The following is a 15,717-nucleotide window of genomic DNA, read 5'->3' as shown; positions in this document are numbered from 1 at the left end:
TCTCAGATGACCTTCCTCATGTCTGTACAAACAATTATATTAATTTCCGTTCAGAATGGAGAGATTTATATGATCAATACTTTTTAAAAGATTAATATTAGAAACTGCATTATGTTCTATATGCAACTTCTGTTTGCATCAACTTGGAGACTGAAGCTAGGAAGTGGTGCTGTGCTTGTTGAATGGAGTTTGTCTTAAATATTTAGGTGCGCATTGACAAAATGCTGGGTACTGAATTTGGTCTGAAGTTTAAGCATTGTCTTGTGACATATCTGTTTGGCTGTGTCTGCACCTCACATGCCATTAGCAGTCCAACTACTACTCCAGACCTAATGCTACTGTCTTGAGGTCCCTCTGATCCTGGGGTTCACTCTCCTCACTTGAGGTCCCTCTGATCCTGGGGTTCACTCTCCTCATTGGTACAAATGGCCACGTACGCACCCTTCTCTCGGCCAAACCCCACAGTGCTGTACTCTCAGGATACCCACAAATCTTGTCAAGTGCATTCACACATCGCCCGGTCCACAAACCTTTGCAGCATTTTTGGCAAGACCGTCCTTGCACTTGCTTTGGATCGCACCTGGGTGTATCACACAAGTACAGCAGGCAGCCCTGCCTCCTTTTGCACCCCTCTTGCTGAGTCAGGGCAGTGTGACAAGCTGATAGAAAGGAGTTTGGGAAAGAGCCAGAGAAAGACCTTTCGGCAGGTTGCAGGACTCTGGTATCTCTCTTCTGGGATCAGGATGCACCCACTTCCTAACACAAGGCACTTCCCAAGGGGGTACCAGTTGTGGAAGGTGCAGTAGGTCTCTGGCACCCACAGCCACAGTGGGTAGTTCAGCCAGGTCTTCAGCTGCTCCTGGGTGGCTGCTGAGCAGGACTTAGAGCTGCGCGGGGTCTGCAGGCACTGCCTGTGGGTCTGACTTGATGCCAGCACAGAAAACGCCGTCGGCGTCAGGATTGCTCTTTCTTCCTGCAAACTTCACAACCTGTGCACAGACAGCAAACCTAGTGGCTCCAGAGATGCAGAATATCTTGGAGAGCCTTTGACCAGCCCCATCATGATGTATAAAATCCCCCAAACCCATTCAAATTAAGTGCACATAAGTGCCTTCCTCAAGGTATCCACGGGGACAAATTTTTCAAGGAAAGGTAGGCAATTTAAACTCAGGCCATGCTTTGGCTTCACCCTTGAAGGCTCCTTAGAAACAAAAAAGTTTCCCTGTAGCATCAGAAGGACTGTACAGAAAAATTGCTGTCTTTGCTCTATAAGTCCTGGCTACAAGTTCAGACTGTGCATCCACCATCTGACCACATATCTGTGACAAGCAAGTTCACTACCACGGCTTGCAAGAGAACATACATGGCATACTATCTTGCAAATACAAAAAATCCCCTCAATAAGCAACCCAAAAACCAAAAAGCAGAGGAGAGCTAACCTTCAAACGCCTGCGTGACTCCAATCCTAACAGGTCCTTTGTGTTGCTGACCGCACTTCGAAGCTGGGTCACACACACTTGAATTTTTAACCATCTTGCATGGTTAATTATAAAAACTAAAGATGACACACACTGCAGGCCATCTTCACTAGGCCATATATTGAGTAAAAATTACATTCTCAGCAGATTTAACCTAATAAATACAGTTTTAATAACGTGGCAATAAAGGAGTGGATGATTCCTTTTCAAAAAACAGAGCAGACCTGCTGTTATTCAAAGCTCAATAGTCTGGCAAATGGCAGAGAAACGTCTTCTCAGATACAGAGAGGGATTTGGGTTCTCAGTTCATCGAGATCGTGGGCAAGGGCTGTTGTGGGAAGGCTGCAGACTGACACTTTGGAGGTTACAACCCTTCTGCAACAGCCGCCAGATTGGTTTTGGAGCAGGAGTGAAAGCTTTCACCAGGAGTTATCCCAGCTCTTTCCTGCTTGCCTGGCAGAGAGGGGCCATAATCTGACCTGTGATGCACTAGGAAGATGTTAAAATGAAGATCATCTTCCCTGTAGTTACTATGCGAAGAAATACATATCCTCTGTCTTGTGCCATCTCCATGTGAGACTTTTGATGGCTTGCTTGTACTGGTTGTCTTCAATCTTCCTCTGTTGCTTTTCTTATCTTTTAAAAATGTTATTTAGTTATGAGAATTTTTTTCTGTTTTGTGATCGTCATGTAAATTTTGCTTTTCAATTCTGTAGTCCTCTAATTTTATGAGTCTCTTTCATCTTAGAATTATCGAATCATTTAGGTTGGAAAAGACCTTTAAAATCATCAAGTCCAGCTGTAAATCTTAATTTCTTTATACTAATGAAATTTCAGTTAGAAACTCCTACCACAATCCATGTATTAGGAGAGGAGAAAAGGGCAGAGAAAAGGATGCCTGTTGTCTAGGTCAACTAGCAAGAGTTTAAATTGTCCCTTGCTCAAGGATTAAACTAATAGGTACAAAAACAAAAGCCTTAAGTTCCGTGTGCTGTGAGAGGTTTTTAAACAGCTAAGAACCAAAGACATCACCCAAGCAAGATGCCCTGGATCCACAGCACCTGCATTTTACTTATTAAACAAAACCGATGGTTAGTGTCAGGCCAGGCTGTGGCAGGATACATTCCCATGACCCTAGCCTGGAAAAGTGAAGAAATAAAAATAAAAAGTTAAGGGGGAAGATCGATCTTTCTTATTTGTTTTATTTATGGCATTTTTAATAATGCAAGCTGATTAGCCATTAATCTTTTGATCTCACCTCTGATCTGTTATTAGGCTTGGACTGCAGCACAGAGCTTTGACCATGACCTCATGCTATTGTATAAATCCCATCAGTGTGTTTGGATGGTCTGAATGCCATGCATGTGGCAAATGCTGAGATTGTGGTGAGAGGGGAGCTAGGTTTTGCGGTAGAGCGCACGTCTGCTGCAGTTGAGCTCATTATTGCTTTAGGATCTCTCCGGGAGGTAGCTAATACTTCAGCGGTGGGAGCAGACTGCAAAAGGAGATGACTACTGTGATTCATGAAGGTTAATCTTGCACAGTCAAAATGCTTAATAAAGACTGGAGTGTTGAGCTAAATCTGAGGCTTCTTGTGATTACCTAGGCAAATAAAGGGCGGGGAAGGGAACTGAGAGTCTTAAAAAAGCAGAAAGTCTTGCAAGGCACTGGAAGGTTGTCTTTAATGTGATATAGGTCTCAACGAGATACAACTCTTGTCATATTCTTGTTAAAAACTTTTTTCATGTATATGCAAAGTGACTTTTTTTTTAAGGGTTCTGCAAAGTTTGTGTTCTTAATATGTTTTGTTGTAAGTAAAAAAATAAAACGTTTTTAACTTTCTGGAGGTAATCTTTTGTCTACTGAATATCCATATTATAAAATTTCAGAAAAGCGTACTGATGGTAGTATTGTATTCCTTTTAGAGAAATTATTTAAACAGCTTTTAGCCATGATCATGAATGTAGTGATATAATTTATTTTTAAGTTGTCCTTCAGAGACAAATATCTGATTCCCTTGTTATATCTTGTAGGTATTCTGGAGTTCCCTGTCCCTGTCACTCAAGCACTCGGACAAACCAAGTGGACTGACAGAGGACCTTCTGGCAGTCTGTCTTGCAAAGGAAATGTAAGGAATTACATTTTAGAGAAGCAATGATGATGAATCAGTCATACATAGCTCTTCCACAGATGTTCCTATTAAGTTTCCGTGGTGTAAGTGTGCATAAACAATTCAGAGAAAAATAAAACTCTTTTTGCATAGCTTTTTACAAAGCTAACAGTAATAGGATAATAACTGAGCAGGGCAGATTTAGAAACGATCCACACTGAAAAAGTTGAGGACCCTTCAGAAATGCCATGAGTGGCGAAGAGCCCCAAGAATTTTAGACTTTTCTGTTTGTGAAGAAAAGGTTAAAAATCCTAAACTGAAGGGAAATGTGGTAATAATGTTTTTCATTTTCTTGCAAGAAATGAAAAACAATACAGAACTGTAATGAGTAAACAGTAGACAGTATACAGAGAGAAAAGATACTTCATGTGAGTCATCACTGCTGGCAAGGAAAAACCTTCAATCTTCTCTGCTAGTCATAGGTAGTATTCACTGAAACACCTGGCTGCTCTCAACTCACCTCAAGCTTATGAAGAGCCCTCCAAAAGCTTCTTCTGTGCTTCCTATTTTTGGCTGAAATAAAACCAAATAAATTTCCCCCAGATAACTGAAAACATGCCAATGCAGTCAAACACGAGACTCCCAGAGCACAAGGCTGTTGCCAACTGCCCCGTTCCCTGTGGTTGTATCCCCTTCCTAGATGCAGATCTCAAAATAACATTTTTCTGGCCAAAGGACTAGCTTACTTTAGCAGCCCTGAGATTAGGAGACCTGGATTTGTTTTTCGAGGGTAATTTTCCTGCAAAGATTGAGGCCCCTGGCAGTGGGGGCGACAGACTGACAAGTTAGAGAGGTGTTCCTTATTGCACTCGTACAGAGTAACGGTACTCCATCACCAAGACTTTTGCTAATGTCGCAACAGCAATGTCAAATAAAATTTAAATAATTTCTTTATAACAAAGATTAAGTCTTGAGAAATTCCCCAAAGGATCAGGCTGTCATTTAGTTACCTTTCGAAGCTCTATTAATAATAATAAAGTAGACTATATCACAGCATTGTTTCCAGTAGCACTGCTAATTTTTCCAGTTTTTAAATACTCAAATCTCGATTTCTGATAAAATAGTAACGCATTTTGACAAAAATTAAAAGCAGCCATTGCCACTGATAAAACTGTTCAAAGACAGATAATGTTCACCTTTTCTCCCTGATTTTCATTAATACTTGTTTCCGTGGAAGTATTCCACCCACCATGACTCATCACCACTGATCATCTTCAGCACTTACGGTCTCTCCAAGGACTTGACAATGATTTTTGCAGTGAGAGCTACACCTCCCTAAAGAAGACCAAGTACTACTGTGTAGAGCTTTCAGCACATGGCAGGACAGAGGCAGTGCCGTCTGCTGAAGCTATTTGGGACATAAATCTGAGCTAAACATCTGTAGCAGCAGCAATCCTGAGTCTAACTGAGTCTGAAAACGGCATGGGTACGAATTAGAGGAAACGTAGTTTCCCTTCCTGTCGTTAACTCATTGCATTGACAACAAGCAAGACACTCTGTCTCTATCTACAGAAGTTTTTGTTGCCATATATTTCCTGGCGCTGATACCATCTGCCCAGTCCTATAGGCTACAGTGAGAGCGCGGTAGCAGGGGCTCTGTAATGCTGTTCTCATTCAGCCATCAATGTTTTAACACTGTTCTCATTCAGTCTCATCTGAAGTTACTTGGAGGAGGAGGAGAAGTGTGGGAGATTTGCTTGGTCCACTTTCCAACTGGAATCAAAACTAGCATGTAGTTTTCTAGTCTGTTCTTATAGTCACAAAACACATACTCAGAAGAGGGCAAGCAAACCAAGAAAGCTACGTGCAGGCAGGACTGCTTCTTGGAGGAATCTGCTTATGTTCCTTTTTTAAAATCTGTTTTATACTGCGGGCTCTTTCTGGGTATTTGTCAGATGGCAAACCCCATTTAGAATGTGCGGCTTGTTTGCTCCCTTTTCCTTGTACACCAAGGTGTGGCTGAAATTTTGCAGGGAGTTGTGTGGAAGCTGCACTGGCCACTGCTGGCAGCCAAGTTGTTTCTCAGTGCTCAGCCCCAGGAAGCCATATGTGTGCTGCACGGACACGGGTCATGCAGGAGCACTGATCTGTATGTCACCTGACAGAGAAAGAGGTTATGGAGAAACAGCTGCTGGGCACGGTCTCCAGCATATGCAGTAAGCAGAGAGACGAACATTGTGATCCAAAGGAGAAAGGAAGTCCTTTCAGGCTCTGGAAAAACCTGACTAGTACCTAAAAGGTGCTCAACAGTGGTGAGAAAACTGAAGCTATGGAAAGGTATAGGCCTTCTGTATGTGTGTGTGTGTGCAAGTGCATTTTTATATATTACGTGAGGTTAAGATCAGGAGTGACTTATAGTTCGAAACCTTTCTGTGTCCTTTTACCTCAACTTCCACATTTCTAAAGACATGGATGCTTTCAGGACTGCCCCAAGACCAGGCTCCTGGAAAGCGTGGATGCTTATGTTGACAGGGTATTTTCTGTGTTCGCGTTAAGCTCCAGAGGCCTAGATAGATGTGCTTTGGGACTCTGCTTCTCTGAAGTGATACTAACTCATCCTTATGCACCACAGCTACACCAAGCTGACTGGAGCCACAGAAAGGTGACAGGGGTCCGTGAATCTCAAAATAGTTAACACCCATGTAGTCGCCACATAACAGCATTTACCAGAGGGAGCTACAGCACGGATGCACATTGCCCACCAGCTTTCATTCAGCTGGGACCTCACCCTGGAGTTACCAGGAAGGTGGTGAAACCAGGCAGGATGTTCTGATAATGATCACTAGTGTAGATGTACTTTATCTCTTTCTTGCTTACTTATGACACATCACCAAAGTTAAAAAGTAAACTAGTGAGTGGATCATAAAGCTGGGCATCAGCAACTCAGTATTTCTGAAATACAACTTCAGAGCATATTATCTCTAAACTTTGCTTTACAGTGTTTGGTGGTATTTATGTTTTTGCTTATTTGTATTTTGCATATTTTATATGCATTCTATATCCCATATACGGTTCCTGAATTCAATTTAGATTTTTTTTTTTCTGATTGATCAGGACCAGTAAGTAATCTTTAGAAAATTTGTTTGTTCTGTTTGTTCCCGTCTTCTTCCTAAATGTGTTTGATGAGTGGGTGATTTGTTTGTGCTGTCGTTACGAAAACCATATGTTGATGTGGTCTTACGGAGGAGTGTTTTTATTATTTTAAGAGTTCAACTAAGGATGTTTCCAAAGGAGTCATAATTGCTCTTCCAAGTACAAAGGCTGAACAATGACTGGCTTACAAATAATGCCAAAAATCTGTTCAGCTCAGTCTAATTATTTCAAAGACTAAAATCTGTTTCTCAGAAATGTCTTCTTTCCACAGTCTGAACTTTTTAACATACTGAGAAAGTTATGTTTACTCAAGTTCTCTATGGATTTATAGTCCAAGTGCCTGGAACAAGGGAAAGTATCCACTTTTTCATGTATATGTCAATGTATGCAAAAACTTTAAGGCTGCTCCTGTCTTCATGTGAAATGCATTGTGCCACAGCATAACCAAGGATGGATCCTGCAAAGACTTTTGAACGCAGGCAGGTTTCCTGGGTGAACAGGCTGAGGAAAGTGCCGCTGCTCAGATGGCTGAATTGCCTTGGGGGGTGTGCAGGAACCAGATTGGTGCTGAGTTTCGTGTAGGATACTTGTGACCTCCACAAATAAAGGAGCCGTCAGAGTTTGAAGCAGACGAGGATTTTCACTTGTGGGCCATTTGGCTCCTATCTGTTGGAAGTGTAGGACCAAACTCCTGGCTGCCAACCTGGTGAAACACCTACTTTACAACATTTGGTGAAAAAGGTTGGCTGTAAGTCAACATCTAGTGCTTTTTCTCTGCTGACATGAGCTGAGTGTAAGACCCCATGCAGACTACTGGTGGTGGGGGGTTTGGTTGTCCTTTCCACGGCCGTGGTCAAAACTGGAGGGAATTTTCTGGTGGGGGACTGGTGGCCGTACTGATGCTGGCTGGTCAGTATCCCTGGAAATATCTTGTGAGGCTGTTTGCCATTGCAGGTGAGCAAGAGACAGCTGTTGAAGGCTAGGTTTTGGCATAGATGGTATCAATTTACTCCATAAATATAAGAGACCTGTTGATATCTGGGGGACTACATGCAATATAAGGCATGTGCAATGAGTGTAATGGTGGTAAAATTGGCCCCTAAATGGTCTGGTCTCTAAGGGACTGAATACTATACTGTCAAAAGGAGAATCGCTGAAAGTGCCTCAGTGCTCAGTAAGAGCTGCTAAAGAGGGAAGTATACAGTAGAGATTCAACTATATATTTTATTTTATATATAAAATATTAGATAGGGACTATTATTTAGTGCTGCAGAAGTAAAGAAAATGAAAAGAGGAAAATAGCTGTGCAGCTGGCCAAGACCTTGAAAAGGACAGACTTTTCAGAATAATTTTCAGAAAAACAATTTCAAACCACCCTGCTGCAAAGCCTCCTACACAGCCCTTGCAGAAAGCCTTTTAGAGGAGAACTTTAAACAAAGGAGTGAAATAGCATGGCAAAATTTTTGTGAGCAGCAATATGGCAAATAAATGCTACACATTTATGGGTGCATGTCAGCCAAAATAAGTTATTGATGAAGCTGCTTTCTTGTGGGTTGCAATAAGAAATGAAAAGGGCGCAAAAAGTAGAAAATACTAATTCTGTAGTAAGAGACAAAATGTCACACTGTCATACTAATGCACTTTGAAAACATACGCATATATGTAGTTTAAATGTTATATAAACCACGCATATATTACATAAATGCCATTAGGTTATAAATATTACCTGAAATACATGTACATGCATTTCTATTTTGTGTCTGTGTACATAAAAAATATGTATAATGTAAAATGTATATTATTAGATTATTGGTGAAATGAACTATTTATTTTTGTCCATAATCCAGCAAGATTACAGAGGAAGTTGGCCTGGTGGTCAAAGCCTCAGCCTGGGATTTGGGTTCAAGTGCTATTTTGCCTCAGACCTCCTTGTTAGGTGTGGGTCTCTATGCCTTATCTGCAAGATATTTCACAAAGATTTAAGAGGATAAATAATTTGAAGAATGAAAAACTCAAATCCATAGTGGTCAGGGCTAGCTAGATACCTTAGATGAACAAAATTATTATGTGTAATTTTTTTGTGAAGGATTCCTTTGTGGGAATTCCTTCTCCATGTTTCCTGGCCTGCAGAAATATATTTTGCTGATCATTGACTTTTGGGATGTCATATGATCGTAGCATGGGGTTTGAAAGGCGGTGTGAATGAAGAACTCTGTCATGGTTGTTGGCTAAGGAATGGGAAGTTGTATTCCCAGCTTTGCATTGGTTTTGATCCAGGTTCATTATGGTAAAGTGCAATAGACTTAAAAAAAATCTAACTGCAAACCTCTATCTCCAGAGGACCAAAGTTGCAGGTCTCCATGCTCCCAGGGAGATGAGGCAGGGAACTTGGGACCCAGCCTCGCAAGGCTGTGCTTCCAGCAGGGAGGCCAGCCTACGTGGTGCCTGCCCCCCTGGAGCAGCCGCTTGCTCCCAATCCTTCGCTGGAGCTTCCCGGCCCTTCCTCATGCCAGTGCTGCAGCTTGCATTGCCACGCTGCCAGCCGGTCACAGAAGGGATCGGCGCTGAAAGCCATTATGCCCCAAAAAGGAGTGTAGTGCAGGGAAACACATCAAGAAAAGACACAGCCCCATTCCTGTGTCTTAGATTTGAAGTCTCTGGGATTTCATCAGGCCCCTCAGATGGTGGCATGAGCAGACCATGAGCAAGGGCAGACCAGCACTGCCTCTATGCATGGGCTGCAGCCAACCAACACTTTCACAGCCTTCCAACATATTTTCCCTGGCTCACAATTCAAAACCAACCCAAATTACTCTTCTGCTTTGGAAATTATGCTGAGAAGAATTCCCTTTTCTAGAGTCCAATGAATAATGGAGTCCCTCAAACTCATCCTGAACCTAAGGGAAAAAATGCCATTGTTCCCTACCCTATGGAGGCTGTAGGTTACAAACATAGGGACAGGCAGAGGTGGAGTTTGAAGGGAGGGCTGAGAAGCAGTTTTTCTCTTTTTTTCTCTCCTTTAGTTGGCTGTGTCATAGCAAAAAGACAAGCAACTTTTTTTAAAAACAAAAGCAACTTTGATCTTTTTGCAGGGTATTTTCTTGTTGAATATTCCCAATGTTTCCTTTTGGGTTGTACTAGCCAGAACAGCCAACTGGAGACACTGCTGAGTGTTGTCAGTCTGAAGCAGTGGATCACTCCTTTATGAAAATGAAGTTGTGTTTGCTGTAGATTGTTTCTGGCATGATCAGTGGGGAAAACAGGTATTGTAGCAACTCTGGTATAATGCTATCCTTGTGTCTGCTATATGGCACCGCATGCCCGTTATTGGTGGAGGCCAGCAGGATGGACAGGATGGTGGCCTCCCCAAAGCTGAATTGCAACTAAATGCTAGGGCAAATCTCTGGTTTAGCTCCTGGACAGAAACCCACCCACAAGTTTTCTTTGGGAAGAGCAAGAATTCAAATATTGGTTTGGCCTTAAAATTATTCAAGGGAAGGTGATTCTGCAAAGCCACAAGAAGAAAGTATTTTAATTCACAAATCATTGCCCTGATTTAAAATGTTAATTTTTATCTAACATTTTCCTTACTCCAAAACCACATTGGGTTTCAGTTACATTTCCTTTGAAACCAGAAAGCGATCATTCTGAAACGCAATAAAAGGAACTAAAAATACATTTTTCTTTCCTCTTTGTGCCTTTCCCTGCCTCCCCAAATGTTAGAGGAGCAAAACTGGATGCTACTGTTGCACGAATTTGGGGGCAGGAGCAAATGGTGCAAGATGCCATCAGGGAATCAGTATATTTAGCACAGAAGGGGTATTTCAGAAGAACTTCTTAGCTAGAGCTACTTGCAGATGGGTTGTGGCTCTGGTGGAATAGCTGGCAGGTGCTTCTGTGTTTAACTGAGCTAACTGAACAAGTAGCAGATAAAGCCCTCTAACTGTGCTTGCTCTGTGCAGTTACATACCTTGCACCAGATGGACTAAAAAACCCTGAAATGCACAGGGTAACAAAAGGAAAGGAAAATGCGTACCTGTAGTCAGTGGTAGAGAGAAGGCAGCAGCTGCTCAGGGTTCCCTGGGCGAAGGCAGGGTTGGGACCTGCCAAGAGACTAAGCGATGGTTTCACAACCTATTTGTCAAGAAGGATAATTCTGAGGTAATCCATATCTGAGATGCTGCCTTCATGCCACTAGCAAGATGATATCCCTCTGTCCCTGTAGTGTCTGTTTTGAATGAGAGAAAAGCAAGTTTCTCTTTATCTTGGGAACAGAAGAAATGCCATTATCCTCCACAAAGGCAGAAGTGTATGTAAGACTTAAAAGGTCTGCTGGTATTCTGATGCTAAATGTTCTCACAGCTTGCACTGTTGCTTTCACATGTGCCACACAGATATGAAATACTGCCAAATCGTCCTGATAGCATTTGCCCATGCTTTGCAAAGTTGCATGTGGCTACAGATTATGCAGAACAGAGGAGATATGGGCCTGATCCTAGCAGGATCCATTCATTGCCCTGCAATGGATTTTCATTAGTTTGTAATAAAATGTGAAGAGATAATCACAGCTCAATTACACTTACAAATACATTGCTGTATTTTAACATGTGCATGCATGTTTGTCAGTTCTTAATTACCTGGCAAATGCAAATTTAGGATACTAAGATCAAAGAATTCAAATTTGTCCCTCAATGAACAATGTCGCTGCCTCACCACACAAAGCCAGGCTGGGAATGAGCATAAAGAATCAGGGAACCAGGGACCTCCCCTGTTGGGAAGCAGGAGGACTGCAGCATATCATGTGTCGGAGAGGAGGGAAGAGTCCATGAGCTGTCAGTCACCTTTACAATTAAGAGTACAGGCTGTTGTCAGAAGGGATTCATTTTGGCTTGGCTGTGAGGAGCAGGGTATGTATTGTATCAGCAATAGCGTGGCCAGCAGGGACAGGGAAGTGATCTTACCCCTGTACTCGGCACTGGTGAGGCCGCACCTCGATTACTGTGTTCAGTTTTGGGCCCCTCACTACAAAAAGGACATTGAATGACTCGAGCGTGTCCAGAGAAGGGCAACGAAGCTGGTGAAGGGTCTGGAGCACAGGTCTTATGAGGAGCGGCTGAGGGAACTGGGGTTGTTTAGTCTGGAGAAGAGGAGGCTGAGGGGAGACCTCATCGCCCTCTACAGCTACCTGAGAGGTTGCAGAGAGCTGGGGATGAGTCTCTTTAACCAAGTAACAAGCGATAGGACAAAAGGGAACGGCCTCAAGTTGCGCCACGGAAGGTTTAGACTGGATATTAGGAAGCATTTCTTTCCAGAAGGGGTTGTTAGGCATTGGAATGGGCTGCCCAGGGAGGCAGTGGAGTCCCCATCCCTGGAGGTGTTTAAGAGTAGGGTCGACAGCACTGAGGGATATGGTGTAGTTGAGAATGGTCAGTGTTAGGTTAATGGTTGGACTGGATGATCTTCAAGGTCTTTTCCAACCTTGATGATTCTGTGATTCTGTGACTGGCAAATGCAAGAGGCCAGAAAATCTGATGAAAAACATTCTTCCCAATTCTTCTTCCTTCTTTTTTTTCTCCCACATCTGCCTTTCTCAACCTGAAATTCACTGTGCTTATTTCCAGCAAGTGCCTGCCTTGACCACTTTGTTATTCTTTTGGCCAGGGAGCACTGCTTTGGGTGCAGGCATCTGTCTCTCCTCTCAGCTGGCTCAGATTTATCCCAGGATTCTCTTTCTTTTTCTTATCTATCTATCTGGATCCGTAGTACTGGATAGCACAGTTTACTTTTAGCCTTGCCTACTGGGTATGTCAACTGAGGATGAAATTAAACTGTGGGTAGACAAAACATAAGGATGTTTCTACAGTGGAATGTGATACATATTAAAATGAACTCATTCATTAGCACTCACATTGTGAACTTATTAAACACTTTTAGTTAACAGACAGAGTTTCTAGTTTAATGTCTAGTGCTGCAAACAGCTGCTTTTTGTCTACAAAAAAAATGGCATCTTCCACAGAATAAAGAAAATATGAGATATGAATTTTTATTTCTTTCCAACAAAGCCCATAAAAAAAGTCCTTTTGATACCTTACACGTATAGCAGCGACACAGTCTGCTCTGAGTAACTGTGTTCACTGAAGGGCAGTCTTGTACAGTTAACATATAGTATGACACCTTTTCACTTCTGTGTATTAATTTATGCTGACATCAAAAGAATTTGAATAGCATTTTGTAAAATCTCTTTAAATTCTTAACTCATACTGAGATTCTTGTGCAGTGCTAAGATCTGTATCTAGCGCTAGACTGTGATGAAAGTTGCTCAAGCAATAACAGTATTGTGCATCACTGAACTTCAGAGAGAAAACAAGGGTCATCATTTCACACCTGGGATCATGTGGATGCAGGTATAACACATAAGCAGTTTCCATGCAGGGGACTGCTCAAAGCAGGTGGTGGAAGTGAGCCCAGTTTGAATAGACTACAGGTTGTCCATCGTACCTATGTAAAGGTCTGTCATGGAGAAACTGAAGGGTGTGAACTTTCGATCTTAGAACATACCTCCAGCAGCCTGAGATGGCTCTTAAGTCCTCTCTTCTCTCTTTGACCATTTGAGATATCCAGAGCACTGAGAGAAAGACACCCCAAACACACACACAAACCACACATGCACCAGTGAGGTCTTGTCTAGGCCTTTTCTCCAACACAAATCATTGTACCTGCATTGTCTCTGCCCTCTCTTTTACCTAGAAGCCCCAACACCCACTTTTTGAGGGGCCTCTTAAGGATTATCTAGTGACTTGCCCTCCCTTCTGGGTCTAGCAGCCTGGTGCACCTCTTCCCCCTTCAACTGGCGATATGGATTCAGTCCTACTCCCCTCCTCGCTCCTGAATTTGAACAGCCTCCCAGGGCACAGGCCTGCCTTCAGCAGAGGCTCTCCTGGCCAGCCACGACCGTTACTCAGCAGTCCCTCCCTTCCCGTTACTGGTTTTAAATACAGACATACGCACCGATAAAGGGGGATTTTGAAAACAAATTGCTTCTAATTTACACTGAAGAAACTTTAAAGAAATTTTCCATGTGCCCCCATGGAAGGCTACCTGGTGAAGGACCGCTTGGTCGGGCACAATGCCCTGTCCCAGTGGTTGCCTGTGAGTGCGGCCGCATAGAGTTGGTTGGGAAATCAAGCGCAGGACCCTATGGCCAGCTTCTCCGATCAGGCCAAAACACCTTCTGGCCTGGTTTCAAACTGGCGTTTAGAACTACTCGACCGTGAAGAGAAACATTATGAATTCTTTAAGAAGGTAGTAAAATTACAAAGCTAAATCGTTTCTGCTCTTCAGGTGAAAAAAATTAAAACCGGCAGCAAAGTACAGTAGTGGAGCAAGAAAGGGGATGTAATAGGGGCATGATGTGATCCAGGGAGGCAGGTGCATTCAAGGGCTTCAGCTGGGCTCCCCTGAAAGGTGCATGCTGGAAGGTGACTCGTCCATTATGCAAACTGGCAGCACGTAAATCAGAAGAGAGGCAAAAAGCTGTAAACACCTGCACTGAGCTGGAAGATTTCTGCAGTTTCTCATTCATTATTATAAAAGATACATAGTCGTTTTTCTAAACAGAAAACAGAAAATGTCTAAATAGAAAAACATATTGTAGAAATTACTACAAAACACTCTTGATTACTTGGGTATAAATAAGGGCAAATTATGTTACACTTTTTATTGCAAATCTATTTACTGCATCATATCCTGCACTAATTTTCATAGTTACACAATACGTTACTGTTACACCAAGTCGATAGGACTTTGGAAGTGTAAATGAGGAAAGATCTCAATCACAGTGACAAATTAAACGACCACAGGCAATTATTGTGAAATCAGAAAAAGTATATTTATACCACACATAAAATTGAGCTAGTCTATCTTTTATGATGATAGTCAGAGAAAATAAGCACAAATAGATCCTTTAGAAGACAGGGGTGATAATTAGTGATTACACTGTAGTTAGGCTGTTTATATCTAAAGTATTAAGTACAATTCTACAAGGTCTTAAGTCATGTTTTATAGCAGATTTTGATTGATCTTGCTACTGTAAAACATTGTGGTTTCTAAGTTACCAAACACCACATTTTTTTTCTGTTAACTTCCATTTATTCTTATTTGGAAAAGAAACATTTTTTGCAGCACTGTGGGCATTATATCAATTTCTTTCATAGTGATCCTAGAGTAACCTCTGCACTAATGGCATCTGAATTAAGAACAACAAAGCAAAAGATTTTTCACTCACAACCTCCCAGCAGACAAATAGATCAATAATCCAGAATTATTTGCCTCTTTCATAATTCCCCATATAAAATAACTACTTTATGCTTGATGTAAGAATAAGATGACTAATCCTGGCTGTTGTGGAAAGCAGCTGCTTGCTAAACCCATCTTCAACTTACTGCAAATGAAAATGTCATCTGTAAAGGTCTCTGATTTTTTTAAGACAATTCATCACAGTGATTAGGCACCTCCTGAAGCAAAACATTATCAACTCCTGGTTTGGAAGAGTTAATTCACTGTGCTGCAAACTGATGTGAAATGGAGGAATTGCAAGGAAAGGAAGTTTTAGCTTTGATATGAAAAATGAGCAGAATGAAACTGAGAGACATCAAAAGGAGCTTTTTATAGAAAACACACTATAAAGCTGAAATTCTGCTCCAGACCTCTCCCTATTAACTCCCAGCACTCTGGTCAGCAGAAATACTAACCGATTACTTGTTCTGGATGCTTCTTGATCCCTTCTTACACAGGGTAACCTCCAATGAAGCTACCCACCTCCGCAGCATCAAAACTACGTAAAATGTTACTATCTACCTGTTATTTGCTTTCCTTACAGTGAATCCTCAACATACATCTTTATAAAAAGGTGTAACTATATCCCATAGACCTGGAATTAATAAACAGAATGCAATTTTGATTGGGACAATGTCTAAT

The sequence above is a fragment of the Strix aluco genome, chromosome 2, assembly GCF_031877795.1.
Source record: "Strix aluco isolate bStrAlu1 chromosome 2, bStrAlu1.hap1, whole genome shotgun sequence".
NCBI lineage: Eukaryota > Metazoa > Chordata > Aves > Strigiformes > Strigidae > Strix > Strix aluco.
The sequence above is the reverse complement of the archived record's forward strand: the minus strand, read 5'-3'. Positions refer to the sequence as shown.